The sequence below is a fragment of the Nerophis ophidion genome, linkage group LG17, assembly GCF_033978795.1.
Source record: "Nerophis ophidion isolate RoL-2023_Sa linkage group LG17, RoL_Noph_v1.0, whole genome shotgun sequence".
NCBI classification, from domain to species: Eukaryota; Metazoa; Chordata; class Actinopteri; order Syngnathiformes; family Syngnathidae; genus Nerophis; species Nerophis ophidion.
This window is the reverse complement of record NC_084627.1, coordinates 51,909,722-51,925,302: the sequence shown is the minus strand read 5'-3', so window position 1 is coordinate 51,925,302 and position 15,581 is coordinate 51,909,722. Positions and strand designations below refer to the sequence as shown.

The 15,581-nt window shown below is 32.0% G+C and overlaps 1 protein-coding gene across 1 annotated transcript in view; it reads right to left on the bottom strand.

Moving 5' to 3' along the window:
* The window catches only part of LOC133536542 (growth hormone receptor-like), an 82,447-nt gene extending 69,271 nt beyond the window's left edge, over positions 1–13,176 (bottom strand). Inside the window, exon 1 of the mRNA XM_061877170.1 lies at positions 12,970–13,176. The gene's annotated coding sequence lies outside the window, so the exon portion shown is untranslated. The remainder of the gene's footprint in view (positions 1–12,969) is intronic.
* Positions 13,177–15,581: the final 2,405 nt, after the last annotated feature.

The window sequence follows — 15,581 nt, the reverse complement described above, 5'->3', positions numbered from 1 at the left end:
CACTTTGCACTAACGGATGTAGTATAAATAGTTTTAAGTCTGTTGTTTCCACTTTTCACTAACAGATGTAGTATAAATAGTTTTAAGTCTGTTGTTTCCACGTTTCACTAACAGATGTAGTATAAATAGTTTTAAGTCTGTTGTTTCCACTTTTCACTAACAGATGTAGTATAAATAGTTTTAAGTCTGTTGTTTCCACTTTTCACTTACAGATGTAGTATAAATAGTTTTAAGTCTGTTGTTTCCACTTTTCACTAACAGATGTAGTATAAATAGTTTTAAGTCTGTTGTTTCCACTTTTCACTAACAGATGTAGTATAAATAGTTTTAAGTCTGTTGTTTCCACTTTTCACTAACAGATGTAGTATAAATAGTTTTGAGTCTGTTGTTTCCACTTTGCACTAACAGATGTAGTATAAATAGTTTTGAGTCTGTTGTTTCCACTTTTCACTAACAGATGTAGTATAAATAGTTTTAAGTCTGTTGTTTCCACTTTTCACTAACAGATGTAGTATAAATAGTTTTAAGTCTGTTGTTTCCACTTTTCACTGCCAGATGTAGTATAAATAGTTTTAAGTCTGTTGTTTCCACTTTTCACTAACAGATGTAGTATAAATAGTTTTAAGTCTGTTGTTTCCACTTTGCACTAACAGATGTAGTATAAATAGTTTTGAGTCTGTTGTTTCCACTTTTCACTAACAGATGTAGTATAAATAGTTTTGAGTCTGTTGTTTCCACTTTGCACTAACAGATGTAGTATAAATAGTTTTAAGTCTGTTGTTTCCACTTTTCACTAACAGATGTAGTATAAATAGTTTTAAGTCTGTTGTTTCCACTTTTCACTAACAGATGTAGTATAAATAGTTTTAAGTCTGTTGTTTCCACTTTTCACTAACAGATGTAGTATAAATAGTTTTGAGTCCGTTGTTTCCACGTTTCACTAACAGATGTAGTATAAATAGTTTTAAGTCTGTTGTTTCCACTTTTCACTGCCAGATGTAGTATAAATAGTTTTAAGTCTGTTGTTTCCACTTTTCACTTACAGATGTAGTATAAATAGTTTTGAGTCTGTTGTTTCCACTTTGCACTAACAGATGTAGTATAAATAGTTTTGAGTCTGTTGTTTCCACTTTGCACTAACAGATGTAGTATAAATAGTTTTAAGTCTGTTGTTTCCACTTTTCACTTACAGATGTAGTATAAATAGTTTTAAGTCTGTTGTTTCCACTTTGCACTAACAGATGTAGTATAAATAGTTTTACGTCTGTTGTTTCCACTTTTCACTAACAGATTTAGTATAAATAGTTTTGAGTCTGTTGTTTCCACGTTTCACTAACAGATGTAGTATAAATAGTTTTAAGTCTGTTGTTTCCACTTTTCACTGCCAGATGTAGTATAAATAGTTTTAAGTCTGTTGTTTCCACTTTTCACTTACAGATGTAGTATAAATAGTTTTAAGTCTGTTGTTTCGCTTTTCACTTACAGATGTAGTATAAATAGTTTTGAGTCTGTTGTTTCCACTTTGCACTAACAGATGTAGTACAAATAGTTTTAAGTCTGTTGTTTCCACTTTTCACTAACAGATGTAGTATAAATAGTTTTAAGTCTGTTGTTTCCACTTTGCACTAACAGATGTAGTATAAATAGTTTTAAGTCTGTTGTTTCCACTTTTCACTAACAGATGTAGTATAAATAGTTTTAAGTCTGTTGTTTCCACTTTGCACTAACAGATGTAGTATAAATAGTTTTAAGTCTGTTGTTTCCACTTTTCACTAACAGATGTAGTATAAATAGTTTTGAGTCTGTTGTTTCCACTTTTCACTAACAGATGTAGTATAAATAGTTTTGAGTCTGTTGTTTCCACTTTTCACTAACAGATGTAGTATAAATAGTTTTAAGTCTGTTGTTTCCACTTTTCACTAACAGATGTAGTATACATAGTTTTAAGTCTGTTGTTTCCACTTTTCACTAACAGATGTAGTATAAATAGTTTTAAGTCTGTTGTTTCCACTTTTCACTTACAGATGTAGCATAAATAGTTTTAAGTCTGTTGTTTCCACTTTTCACTAACAGATGTAGTATAAATAGTTTTAAGTCTGTTGTTTCCACTTTTCACTAACAGATGTAGTATAAATAGTTTTGAGTCTGTTGTTTCCACTTTTCACTAACAGATGTAGTATAAATAGTTTTGAGTCTGTTGTTTCCACGTTTCACTAACAGATGTAGTATAAATAGTTTTAAGTCTGTTGTTTCCACGTTTCACTAACAGATGTAGTAGAAATAGTTTTAAGTCTGTTGTTTCCACTTTGCACTAACGGATGTAGTATAAATAGTTTTAAGTCTGTTGTTTCCACTTTTCACTAACAGATGTAGTATAAATAGTTTTAAGTCTGTTGTTTCCACGTTTCACTAACAGATGTAGTATAAATAGTTTTAAGTCTGTTGTTTCCACTTTTCACTAACAGATGTAGTATAAATAGTTTTAAGTCTGTTGTTTCCACTTTTCACTTACAGATGTAGTATAAATAGTTTTAAGTCTGTTGTTTCCACTTTTCACTAACAGATGTAGTATAAATAGTTTTAAGTCTGTTGTTTCCACTTTTCACTAACAGATGTAGTATAAATAGTTTTAAGTCTGTTGTTTCCACTTTTCACTAACAGATGTAGTATAAATAGTTTTGAGTCTGTTGTTTCCACTTTTCACTGCCAGATGTAGTATAAATAGTTTTAAGTCTGTTGTTTCCACTTTTCACTAACAGATGTAGTAGAGATAGTTTTAAGTCTGTTGTTTCCACTTTGCACTAACGGATGTAGTATAAATAGTTTTGAGTCTGTTGTTTCCACTTTTCACTAACAGATGTAGTATAAATAGTTTTAAGTCTGTTGTTTCCACTTTGCACTAACAGATGTAGTATAAATAGTTTTGAGTCTGTTGTTTCCACTTTTCACTAACAGATGTAGTATAAATAGTTTTGAGTCTGTTGTTTCCACTTTGCACTAACAGATGTAGTATAAATAGTTTTAAGTCTGTTGTTTCCACTTTTCACTAACAGATGTAGTATAAATAGTTTTAAGTCTGTTGTTTCCACTTTTCACTAACAGATGTAGTATAAATAGTTTTAAGTCTGTTGTTTCCACTTTTCACTAACAGATGTAGTATAAATAGTTTTAAGTCTGTTGTTTCCACTTTTCACTAACAGATGTAGTATAAATAGTTTTAAGTCTGTTGTTTCCACTTTTCACTTACAGATGTAGTATAAATAGTTTTAAGTCTGTTGTTTCCACTTTGCACTAACAGATGTAGTATAAATAGTTTTAAGTCTGTTGTTTCCACTTTGCACTTACAGATGTAGTATAAATAGTTTTAAGTCTGTTGTTTCCACTTTTCACTAACAGATTTAGTATAAATAGTTTTGAGTCTGTTGTTTCCACGTTTCACTAACAGATGTAGTATAAATAGTTTTAAGTCTGTTGTTTCCACTTTGCACTTACAGATGTAGTATAAATAGTTTTAAGTCTGTTGTTTCCACTTTTCACTAACAGATTTAGTATAAATAGTTTTGAGTCTGTTGTTTCCACGTTTCACTAACAGATGTAGTATAAATAGTTTTAAGTCTGTTGTTTCCACTTTTCACTGCCAGATGTAGTATAAATAGTTTTAAGTCTGTTGTTTCCACTTTTCACTTACAGATGTAGTATAAATAGTTTTAAGTCTGTTGTTTCCACTTTTCACTTACAGATGTAGTATAAATAGTTTTGAGTCTGTTGTTTCCACTTTGCACTAACAGATGTAGTATAAATAGTTTTAAGTCTGTTGTTTCCACTTTGCACTAACAGATGTAGTATAAATAGTTTTAAGTCTGTTGTTTCCACTTTGCACTAACAGATGTAGTATAAATAGTTTTAAGTCTGATGTTTCCACTTTTCACTAACAGATGTAGTATAAATAGTTTTAAGTCTGTTGTTTCCACTTTTCACTAACAGATGTAGTATAAATAGTTTTGAGTCTGTTGTTTCCACTTTTCACTAACAGATGTAGTATAAATAGTTTTGAGTCTGTTGTTTCCACGTTTCACTAACAGATGTAGTATAAATAGTTTTAAGTCTGTTGTTTCCACGTTTCACTAACAGATGTAGTAGAAATAGTTTTAAGTCTGTTGTTTCCACTTTGCACTAACGGATGTAGTATAAATAGTTTTAAGTCTGTTGTTTCCACTTTTCACTAACAGATGTAGTATAAATAGTTTTAAGTCTGTTGTTTCCACGTTTCACTAACAGATGTAGTATAAATAGTTTTAAGTCTGTTGTTTCCACTTTTCACTAACAGATGTAGTATAAATAGTTTTAAGTCTGTTGTTTCCACTTTTCACTTACAGATGTAGTATAAATAGTTTTAAGTCTGTTGTTTCCACTTTTCACTAACAGATGTAGTATAAATAGTTTTAAGTCTGTTGTTTCCACTTTTCACTAACAGATGTAGTATAAATAGTTTTAAGTCTGTTGTTTCCACTTTTCACTAACAGATGTAGTATAAATAGTTTTGAGTCTGTTGTTTCCACTTTTCACTGCCAGATGTAGTATAAATAGTTTTAAGTCTGTTGTTTCCACTTTTCACTAACAGATGTAGTAGAGATAGTTTTAAGTCTGTTGTTTCCACTTTGCACTAACGGATGTAGTATAAATAGTTTTGAGTCTGTTGTTTCCACTTTTCACTAACAGATGTAGTATAAATAGTTTTAAGTCTGTTGTTTCCACTTTGCACTAACAGATGTAGTATAAATAGTTTTAAGTCTGTTGTTTCCACTTTTCACTAACAGATGTAGTATAGTTTTAAGTCTGTTGTTTCCACTTTTCACTAACAGATGTAGTATAAATAGTTTTAAGTCTGTTGTTTCCACTTTTCACTAACAGATGTAGTATAAATAGTTTTGAGTCCGTTGTTTCCACGTTTCACTAACAGATGTAGTATAAATAGTTTTAAGTCTGTTGTTTCCACTTTTCACTGCCAGATGTAGTATAAATAGTTTTAAGTCTGTTGTTTCCACTTTTCACTTACAGATGTAGTATAAATAGTTTTGAGTCTGTTGTTTCCACTTTGCACTAACAGATGTAGTATAAATAGTTTTGAGTCTGTTGTTTCCACTTTGCACTAACGGATGTAGTATAAATAGTTTTGAGTCTGTTGTTTCCACTTTTCACTAACAGATGTAGTATAAATAGTTTTAAGTCTGTTGTTTCCACTTTTCACTTACAGATGTAGTATAAATAGTTTTAAGTCTGTTGTTTCCACTTTTCACTAACAGATGTAGTATAAATAGTTTTGAGTCTGTTGTTTCCACTTTTCACTGCCAGATGTAGTATAAATAGTTTTAAGTCTGTTGTTTCCACTTTTCACTAACAGATGTAGTAGAGATAGTTTTAAGTCTGTTGTTTCCACTTTGCACTAACGGATGTAGTATAAATAGTTTTGAGTCTGTTGTTTCCACTTTTCACTAACAGATGTAGTATAAATAGTTTTAAGTCTGTTGTTTCCACTTTGCACTAACAGATGTAGTATAAATAGTTTTAAGTCTGTTGTTTCCACTTTTCACTAACAGATGTAGTATAGTTTTAAGTCTGTTGTTTCCACTTTTCACTAACAGATGTAGTATAAATAGTTTTAAGTCTGTTGTTTCCACTTTTCACTAACAGATGTAGTATAAATAGTTTTGAGTCCGTTGTTTCCACGTTTCACTAACAGATGTAGTATAAATAGTTTTAAGTCTGTTGTTTCCACTTTTCACTGCCAGATGTAGTATAAATAGTTTTAAGTCTGTTGTTTCCACTTTTCACTTACAGATGTAGTATAAATAGTTTTGAGTCTGTTGTTTCCACTTTGCACTAACAGATGTAGTATAAATAGTTTTGAGTCTGTTGTTTCCACTTTGCACTAACAGATGTAGCATAAATAGTTTTAAGTCTGTTGTTTCCACTTTTCACTTACAGATGTAGTATAAATAGTTTTAAGTCTGTTGTTTCCACTTTGCACTAACAGATGTAGTATAAATAGTTTTAAGTCTGTTGTTTCCACTTTGCACTTACAGATGTAGTATAAATAGTTTTAAGTCTGTTGTTTCCACTTTTCACTAACAGATTTAGTATAAATAGTTTTGAGTCTGTTGTTTCCACGTTTCACTAACAGATGTAGTATAAATAGTTTTAAGTCTGTTGTTTCCACTTTGCACTTACAGATGTAGTATAAATAGTTTTAAGTCTGTTGTTTCCACTTTTCACTAACAGATTTAGTATAAATAGTTTTGAGTCTGTTGTTTCCACGTTTCACTAACAGATGTAGTATAAATAGTTTTAAGTCTGTTGTTTCCACTTTTCACTGCCAGATGTAGTATAAATAGTTTTAAGTCTGTTGTTTCCACTTTTCACTTACAGATGTAGTATAAATAGTTTTAAGTCTGTTGTTTCCACTTTTCACTTACAGATGTAGTATAAATAGTTTTGAGTCTGTTGTTTCCACTTTGCACTAACCGATGTAGTATAAATAGTTTTAAGTCTGTTGTTTCCACTTTGCACTAACAGATGTAGTATAAATAGTTTTAAGTCTGTTGTTTCCACTTTGCACTAACAGATGTAGTATAAATAGTTTTAAGTCTGTTGTTTCCACTTTTCACTAACAGATGTAGTATAAATAGTTTTAAGTCTGTTGTTTCCACTTTTCACTAACAGATGTAGTATAAATAGTTTTAAGTCTGTTGTTTCCACTTTGCACTAACAGATGTAGTATAAATAGTTTTAAGTCTGTTGTTTCCACTTTTCACTAACAGATGTAGTATAAATAGTTTTGAGTCTGTTGTTTCCACTTTTCACTAACAGATGTAGTATAAATAGTTTTAAGTCTGTTGTTTCCACTTTTCACTGCCAGATGTAGTATAAATAGTTTTAAGTCTGTTGTTTCCACTTTGCACTAACAGATGTAGTATAAATAGTTTTGAGTCCGTTGTTTCCACTTTTCACTAACAGATGTAGTATAAATAGTTTTAAGTCTGTTGTTTCCACTTTTCACTAACAGATGTAGTATAAATAGTTTTAAGTCTGTTGTTTCCACTTTGCACTAACAGATGTAGTAGAAATAGTTTTAAGTCTGTTGTTTCCACTTTGCACTAACATATGTAGTATAAATAGTTTTGAGTCTGTTGTTTCCACTTTTCACTAACAGATGTAGTATAAATAGTTTTAAGTCTGTTGTTTCCACTTTTCACTAACAGATGTAGTATAAATAGTTTTAAGTCTGTTGTTTCCACTTTTCACTAACAGATGTAGTATAAATAGTTTTAAGTCTGTTGTTTCCACTTTTCACTTACAGATGTAGTATAAATAGTTGTAAGTCTGTTGTTTCCACTTTTCACTAACAGATGTAGTATAAATAGTTTTAAGTCTGTTGTTTCCACTTTTCACTGCCAGATGTAGTATAAATAGTTTTAAGTCTGTTGTTTCCACTTTGCACTAACAGATGTAGTATAAATAGTTTTGAGTCCGTTGTTTCCACTTTTCACTAACAGATGGAGTATAAATAATTTTGAGTCTATTGTTTCCACTTTTCACTAACAGATGTAGTATAAATAGTTTTGAGTCTGTTGTTTCCACTTTTCACTAACAGATGTAGTATAAATAGTTTTGACTCTGTTTCCACTTTTCACTAACAGATGTAGTATAAATAGTTTTAAGTCTGTTGTTTCCACTTTTCACTTACAGATGTAGTATAAATAGTTTTAAGTCTGTTGTTTCCACTTTTCACTAACAGATGTAGTATAAATAGTTTTAAGTCTGTTGTTTCCACTTTTCACTTACAGATGTAGTATAAATAGTTTTAAGTCCGTTGTTTCCACTTTTCACTTACAGATGTAGTATAAATAGTTTTGAGTCTGTTGTTTCCACTTTTCACTAACAGATGTAGTATAAATAGTTTTGACTCTGTTTCCACTTTTCACTAACAGATGTAGTATAAATAGTTTTAAGTCTGTTGTTTCCACTTTTCACTTACAGATGTAGTATAAATAGTTTTGAGTCTGTTGTTTCCACTTTGCACTAACAGATGTAGTATAAATAGTTTTGAGTCTGTTGTTTCCACTTTTCACTAACAGATGTAGTATAAATAGTTTTAAGTCTGTTGTTTCCACTTTTCACTTACAGATGTAGTATAAATAGTTTTGAGTCCGTTGTTTCCACTTTGCACTAACAGATGTAGTATAAATAGTTTTGAGTCTGTTGTTTCCACTTTGCACTAACAGATGTAGTATAAATAGTTTTAACTCTGTTGTTTCCACTTTTCACTTACAGATGTAGTATAAATAGTTTTGAGTCTGTTGTTTCCACTTTTCACTGCCGGATGTATTTTCCCTCGCTGTGCTGTTGAGGATTGCGCAAAGCCGCATGCAAGTTAGGAACTATTGTCAAGAACCGACTAAGATATGAGTAGAAAACAACTAACTTGCCTGCTTTTTAAAAAAATGCCATTTTGTTTTTGTGAAACATTCCAAGTAAGACATAAAAAGACTTAGTGAAACATTGCAAGTAAGACCTTGAAAAGACTTAGTGAAACATTCCAAGTAAGACATTAAAAGACTTAATGAAACATTCCAAGTAAGACCTAGAATAGACTTAGTGAAACATTGCAAGTAAGACTTAGTGAAACATTCCAAGACATTAAAATACTTGGTTAAACATTGCACGTAAGACATTACAAGACTTAGTGAAACATTGCAAGTAAGACATTAAAATAGTTATTAAAACATTGCAAGTAAGACATTAAGACTTAGTAAAACATTGCAAGTAAGACATTAAAAGAGTTAGTAAAACATTGCAAGTAAGACATTAAGAGTCAGTAAAACATTGCAAGTAAGACATTAAAATAGTTAGTAAAACATTGCAAGTAAGACATTAAAAGAGTTAGTAAAACATTGCAAGTAAGACATTAAAAGAGTTAGTAAAACATTGCAAGTAAGACATTAAGACTGAGTAAAACATTACAAGTAAGACATTAAAAGAGTTAGTAAAACATTGCAAGTAAGACATTAAAAGAGTCAGTAAAACATTGCAAGTAAGACATTAAAAGAGTTAGTAAAACATTGCAAGTAAGACATTAAAAGAGTTAGTAAAACATTGCAAGTAAGACATTAAAAGAGTTAGTAAAACATTGCAAGTAAGACATTAAAAGAGTTAGTAAAACATTGCAAGTAAGACATTAAAAGAGTTAGTGAAACATTGCAAGTAAGACATTAAAAGAGTTAGTGAAACATTGTAAGTAAGACATTAAAAGAGTTAGTAAAACATTGCAAGTAAGACATAAAAAGAGTTAGTAAAACATTGCAAGTAAGACATTAAAAGAGTTAGTGAAACATTGTAAGTAAGACATTAAAAGAGTTAGTAAAACATTGCAAGTAAGACATTAAAAGAGTTAGTAAAACATTGCAAGTAAGATATTAAAAGAGTTAGTGAAACATTGCAAGTAAGACATTAAGAGTTAGTGAAACATTGCAAGTAAGACATTAAAAGAGTTAGTAAAACATTGCAAGTAAGACATAAAAAGAGTGAGTAAAACATTGCAAGTAAGACATTAAGAGTTAGTGAAACATTGCAAGTAAGACATTAAGAGTTAGTGAAACATTGCAAGTAAGACATTAAAAGAGTTAGTGAAACATTGCAAGTAAGACATTAAAAGAGTTAGTGAAACATTGCAAGTAAGACCTAGAAAAGAGTTAGTGAAACATTGCAAGTAAGATATAAAAAGAGTTAGTAAAACATTGCAAGTAAGACATTAAAAGAGTTAGTGAAACATTGCAAGTAAGACATTAAAAGAGTTAGTGAAACATTGCAAGTAAGACATTAAAAGAGTTAGTGAAACATTGCAAGTAAGACATTAAAAGAGTTAGTAAAACATTGCAAGTAAGACATTAAAAGAGTTAGTAAACATTGCAAGTAAGACATTAAAAGAGTTAGTAAAACATTGCAAATAAGACATTAAAAGAGTTAGCAAAACATTGCAAGTAAGACATTAAAAGAGTTAGTAAACATTGCAAGTAAGACATTAAAAAAGTTAGTAAAACATTGCAAGTAAGACATTAAAAGAGTTAGTAAAACATTGCAAGTAAGACATTAAAAGAGTTAGTAAACATTGCAAGTAAGACATTAAAAGAGTTAGTAAAACATTGCAAGTAAGACATTAAAAGAGTTAGTAAAACATTGCAAGTAAGACATTAAAAGAGTTAGTAAAACATTGCAAGTAAGACATTAAAAGAGTTAGTAAACATTGCAAGTAACACATTAAAAGAGTTAGTAAACATTGCAAGTAAGACATTAAAAGAGTTAGTGAAACATTGCAAGTAAGACATTAAAAGAGTTAGTGAAACATTGCAAGTAAGGCATAAAAAGAGTTAGTAAACATTGCAAGTAAGACATTAAAAGAGTTAGTAAACATTGCAAGTAAGACATTAAAAAAGTTAGTAAAACATTGCAAGTAAGACATTAAAAGAGTTAGTAAAACATTGCAAGTAAGACATTAAAAGAGTTAGTAAACATTGCAAGTAAGACATTAAAAGAGTTAGTAAACATTGCAAGTAAGACATTAAAAGAGTTAGTGACACATTGCAAGTAAGACATTAAAAGAGTTAGTGAAACATTGCAAGTAAGACATTAAAAGAGTTAGTAAACATTGCAAGTAAGACATTAAAAGAGTTAGTAAAAATTACAAGTAAGACATTAAAAGAGTTAGTAAACATTGCAAGTAAGACATTAAAAGAGTTAGTGAAACATTGCAAGTAAGACATTAAAAGAGTTAGTGAAACATTGCAAGTAAGGCATAAAAAGAGTTAGTAAACATTGCAAGTAAGACATTAAAAGAGTTATTAAACATTGCAAGTAAGACATTAAAAAAGTTAGTAAAACATTGCAAGTAAGACATTAAAAGAGTTAGTAAAACATTGCAAGTAAGACATTAAAAGAGTTAGTAAACATTGCAAGTAAGACATTAAAAGAGTTAGTAAACATTGCAAGTAAGACATTAAAAGAGTTAGTAAAACATTGCAAGTAAGACATCAAAAGAGTTAGTAAAACATTGCAAGTAAGACATTAAAAGAGTTAGTAAAACATTGCAAGTAAGACATTAAAAGAGTTAGTAAACATTGCAAGTAACACATTAAAAGAGTTAGTAAACATTGCAAGTAAGACATTAAAAGAGTTAGTGAAACATTGCAAGTAAGACATTAAAAGAGTTAGTGAAACATTGCAAGTAAGGCATAAAAAGAGTTAGTAAACATTACAAGTAAGACATTAAAAGAGTTAGTAAACATTGCAAGTAAGACATTAAAAGAGTTAGTGAAACATTGCAAGTAAGACATTAAAAGAGTTAGTGAAACATTGCAAGTAAGGCATAAAAAGAGTTAGTAAACATTGCAAGTAAGACATTAAAAGAGTTATTAAACATTGCAAGTAAGACATTAAAAAAGTTAGTAAAACATTGCAAGTAAGACATTAAAAGAGTTAGTAAAACATTGCAAGTAAGACATTAAAAGAGTTAGTAAACATTGCAAGTAAGACATTAAAAGAGTTAGTAAACATTGCAAGTAAGACATTAAAAGAGTTAGTGAAACATTGCAAGTAAGACATTAAAAGAGTTAGTGAAACATTGCAAGTAAGACATTAAAAGAGTTAGTGAAACATTGCAAGTAAGGCATAAAAAGAGTTAGTGAAACATTGCAAGTAAGACATTAAAAGAGTTAGTAAACATTGCAAGTAAGACATTAAAAGAGTTAGTAAACATTGCAAGTAACACATTAAAAGAGTTAGTAAACATTGCAAGTAAGACATTAGAAGAGTTAGTAAAACATTGCAAGTAAGGCATTAAAAGAGTTAGTAAATATTGCAAGTAAGACATTAAAAGAGTTAGTGAAACATTGCAAGTAAGGCATAAAAAGAGTTAGTAAACATTACAAGTAAGACATTAAAAGAGTTAGTAAACATTGCAAGTAAGACATTAAAAGAGTTAGTGAAACATTGCAAGTAAGACATTAAAAGAGTTAGTGAAACATTGCAAGTAAGGCATAAAAAGAGTTAGTAAACATTGCAAGTAAGACATTAAAAGAGTTATTAAACATTGCAAGTAAGACATTAAAAAAGTTAGTAAAACATTGCAAGTAAGACATTAAAAGAGTTAGTAAAACATTGCAAGTAAGACATTAAAAGAGTTAGTAAACATTGCAAGTAAGACATTAAAAGAGTTAGTAAACATTGCAAGTAAGACATTAAAAGAGTTAGTGAAACATTGCAAGTAAGACATTAAAAGAGTTAGTGAAACATTGCAAGTAAGACATTAAAAGAGTTAGTGAAACATTGTAAGTAAGGCATAAAAAGAGTTAGTGAAACATTGCAAGTAAGACATTAAAAGAGTTAGTAAACATTGCAAGTAAGACATTAAAAGAGTTAGTAAACATTGCAAGTAAGACATTAAAAGAGTTAGTAAACATTGCAAGTAAGACATTAAAAGAGTTAGTGAAACATTGCAAGTAAGACATTAAAAGAGTTAGTGAAACATTGCAAGTAAGACATTAAAAGAGTTAGTGAAACATTGCAAGTAAGACATTAAAAGAGTTAGTGAAACATTGCAAGTAAGACATTAAAAGAGTTAGTGAAACATTGCAAGTAAGACATTAAAAGAGTTAGTGAAACATTGCAAGTAAGGCATAAAAAGAGTTAGTGAAACATTGCAAGTAAGACATTAAAAGAGTTAGTAAACATTGCAAGTAAGACATTAAAAGAGTTAGTAAACATTGCAAGTAAGACATTAAAAGAGTTAGTAAACATTGCAAGTAAGACATTAAAAGAGTTAGTAAAACATTGCAAGTAAGGCATTAAAAGAGTTAGTAAATATTGCAGGTAAGACATTAAAAGAATTGAGAGCTGCTTATCCTGCTTTTCACTCACTGCTGAAAACAGGAAAAGGAGAGTCTCCCCCCGCGCTTTTCCATTGGCTTTCTTCTTCCAACTAGGACAAACTACAGGACAACTTCCTCGAAAGCAGCACGGAAAATGTTCATTTCCAAACGTGGATGAGCACGAACACGCCGCCGTGGAAAAGAAGTTTAAGTGTGAAGAAGACAAGCTCCTTGCTTTACTGGAGTGGAAGAAAATACTGAGTGCAGGTGGAGCTCCATCTGTCGGTGGCTCTGGAAGTACATGCAAATCTCAGCTTTTTAGTGCAGGTTGGCCCAGTCATTACTTTACCATTAAAAAATACATAAACATATATATATATATATATATATATATATATATATATATATATATATATATATATATATATATATATATGTTTATGTATATATATATATATATATATATATATATATATATATATATATATATATATAGATGCATATATATGTATATATATATGTATATATATATATACTCACACACACATATATATGTCATCAGTGTTTGAACCTGACAAAGTTAAAAGTTAAAGTACCAATGATTGTCACACACACACACACACACACACACACACACACACACACACACACACACACACACACACACACACACACACACACACACACACACACACACACACACTCACACTAGGTGTGGTGAAATGTGTCCTCTGCATTTGACCCATCCCCTTATTCACCCCCTGGGAGGTGAGGGGAGCAGTGAGCAGCAGCTTTTGGTGATTTAACCCCCAATTCCAACCCTTGATGCTGAGTGCCAAGCAGGGAAGTAGTGGGTCCCATTTTTATAGTCCTTGGTATGACTCATGGTATGCCTGAAACATGTTTTTTTTAAAAGTTGGCATAAGTGGCAAAAACGACTGAGAAAAATGAGGAATGCTCATCAAACACTTATTTGGAACATCCCACAGGTGAACAGGCTAATTGGGAACAGGTGGGCATGGGTAACTTACACATGTGTGATGGTATGGGGGTGTATTAGTGCCCAAGACATGGGTAACTTACACATGTGTGATGGTATGGGGGTGTATTTGTGCCCAAGGCATGGGTAACTTACACATGTGTGATGGTATGGGAGTGTATTAGTGCCCAAGACATGGGTAACTTACACATGTGTGATGGTATGGGGGTGTATTAGTGCCCAAGGCATGGGTAACTTACACATATGTGATGGTATGGGGGTGTATTAGTGCCCAAGACATGGGTAACTTACACATGTGTGATGGTATGGGGGTGTATTAGTGCCCAAGACATGGGTAACTTACACATGTGTGATGGTATGGGGGTGTATTAGTGCCCAAGACATGGGTAACTTACACATGTGTGATGGTATGGGGGTGTATTTGTGCCCAAGGCATGGGTAACTTACACATGTGTGATGGTATGGGGGTGTATTAGTGCCCAAGACATGGGTAACTTACACATGTGTGATGGTATGGGGGTGTATTAGTGCCCAAGACATGGGTAACTTACACATGTGTGATGGTATGGGGGTGTATTAGTGGCCAAGGCATGGGTAACTTACACATGTGTGATGGTATGGGGGTGTATTAGTGCCCAATGCATGGGTAACTTACACATGTGTGATGGTATTGGGGTGTATTAGTGCCCAAGACATGGGTAACTTACACATGTGTGATGGTATGGGGGTGTATTAGTGCCCAAGACATGGGTAACTTACACATGTGTGATGGTATGGGGGTGTATTTGTGCCCAAGGCATGGGTAACTTACACATGTGTGATGGTATGGGGGTGTATTAGTGCCCAAGGCATGGGTAACTTACACATGTGTGATGGTATGGGGGTGTATTAGTGCCCAAGACATGGGTAACTTACACATCTGTGATGGTATGGGGGTGTATTAGTGCCCAAGGCATGGGTAACTTACACATGTGTGATGGTATGGGGGTGTATTAGTGCCCAAGGCATGGGTAACTTACACATGTGTGATGGTATGGGGGTGTATTTGTGCCCAAGGCATGGGTAACTTACACATGTGTGATGGTATGGGGGTGTATTAGTGCCCAAGACATGGGTAACTTACACATGTGTGATGGTATGGGGGTGTATTAGTGCCCAAGACATGGGTAACTTACACATGTGTGATGGTATGGGGGTGTATTAGTGGCCAAGGCATGGGTAACTTACACATGTGTGATGGTATGGGGGTGTATTAGTGCCCAATGCATGGGTAACTTACACATATGTGATGGTATTGGGGTGTATTAGTGCCCAAGACATGGGTAACTTACACATGTGTGATGGTATGGGGGTGTATTAGTGCCCAAGACATGGGTAACTTACACATGTGTGATGGTATGGGGGTGTATTTGTGCCCAAGGCATGGGTAACTTACACATGTGTGATGGTATGGGGGTGTATTAGTGCCCAAGACATGGGTAACTTACACATGTGTGATGGTATGGGGGTGTATTAGTGCCCAAGACATGGGTAACTTACACATGTGTGATGGTATGGGGGTGTATTAGTGCCCAAGACATGGGTAACTTACACATGTGTGATGGTATGGGGGTGTAGTTGTGCCCAAGGCATGGGTAACTTACACATGTGTGATGGTATGG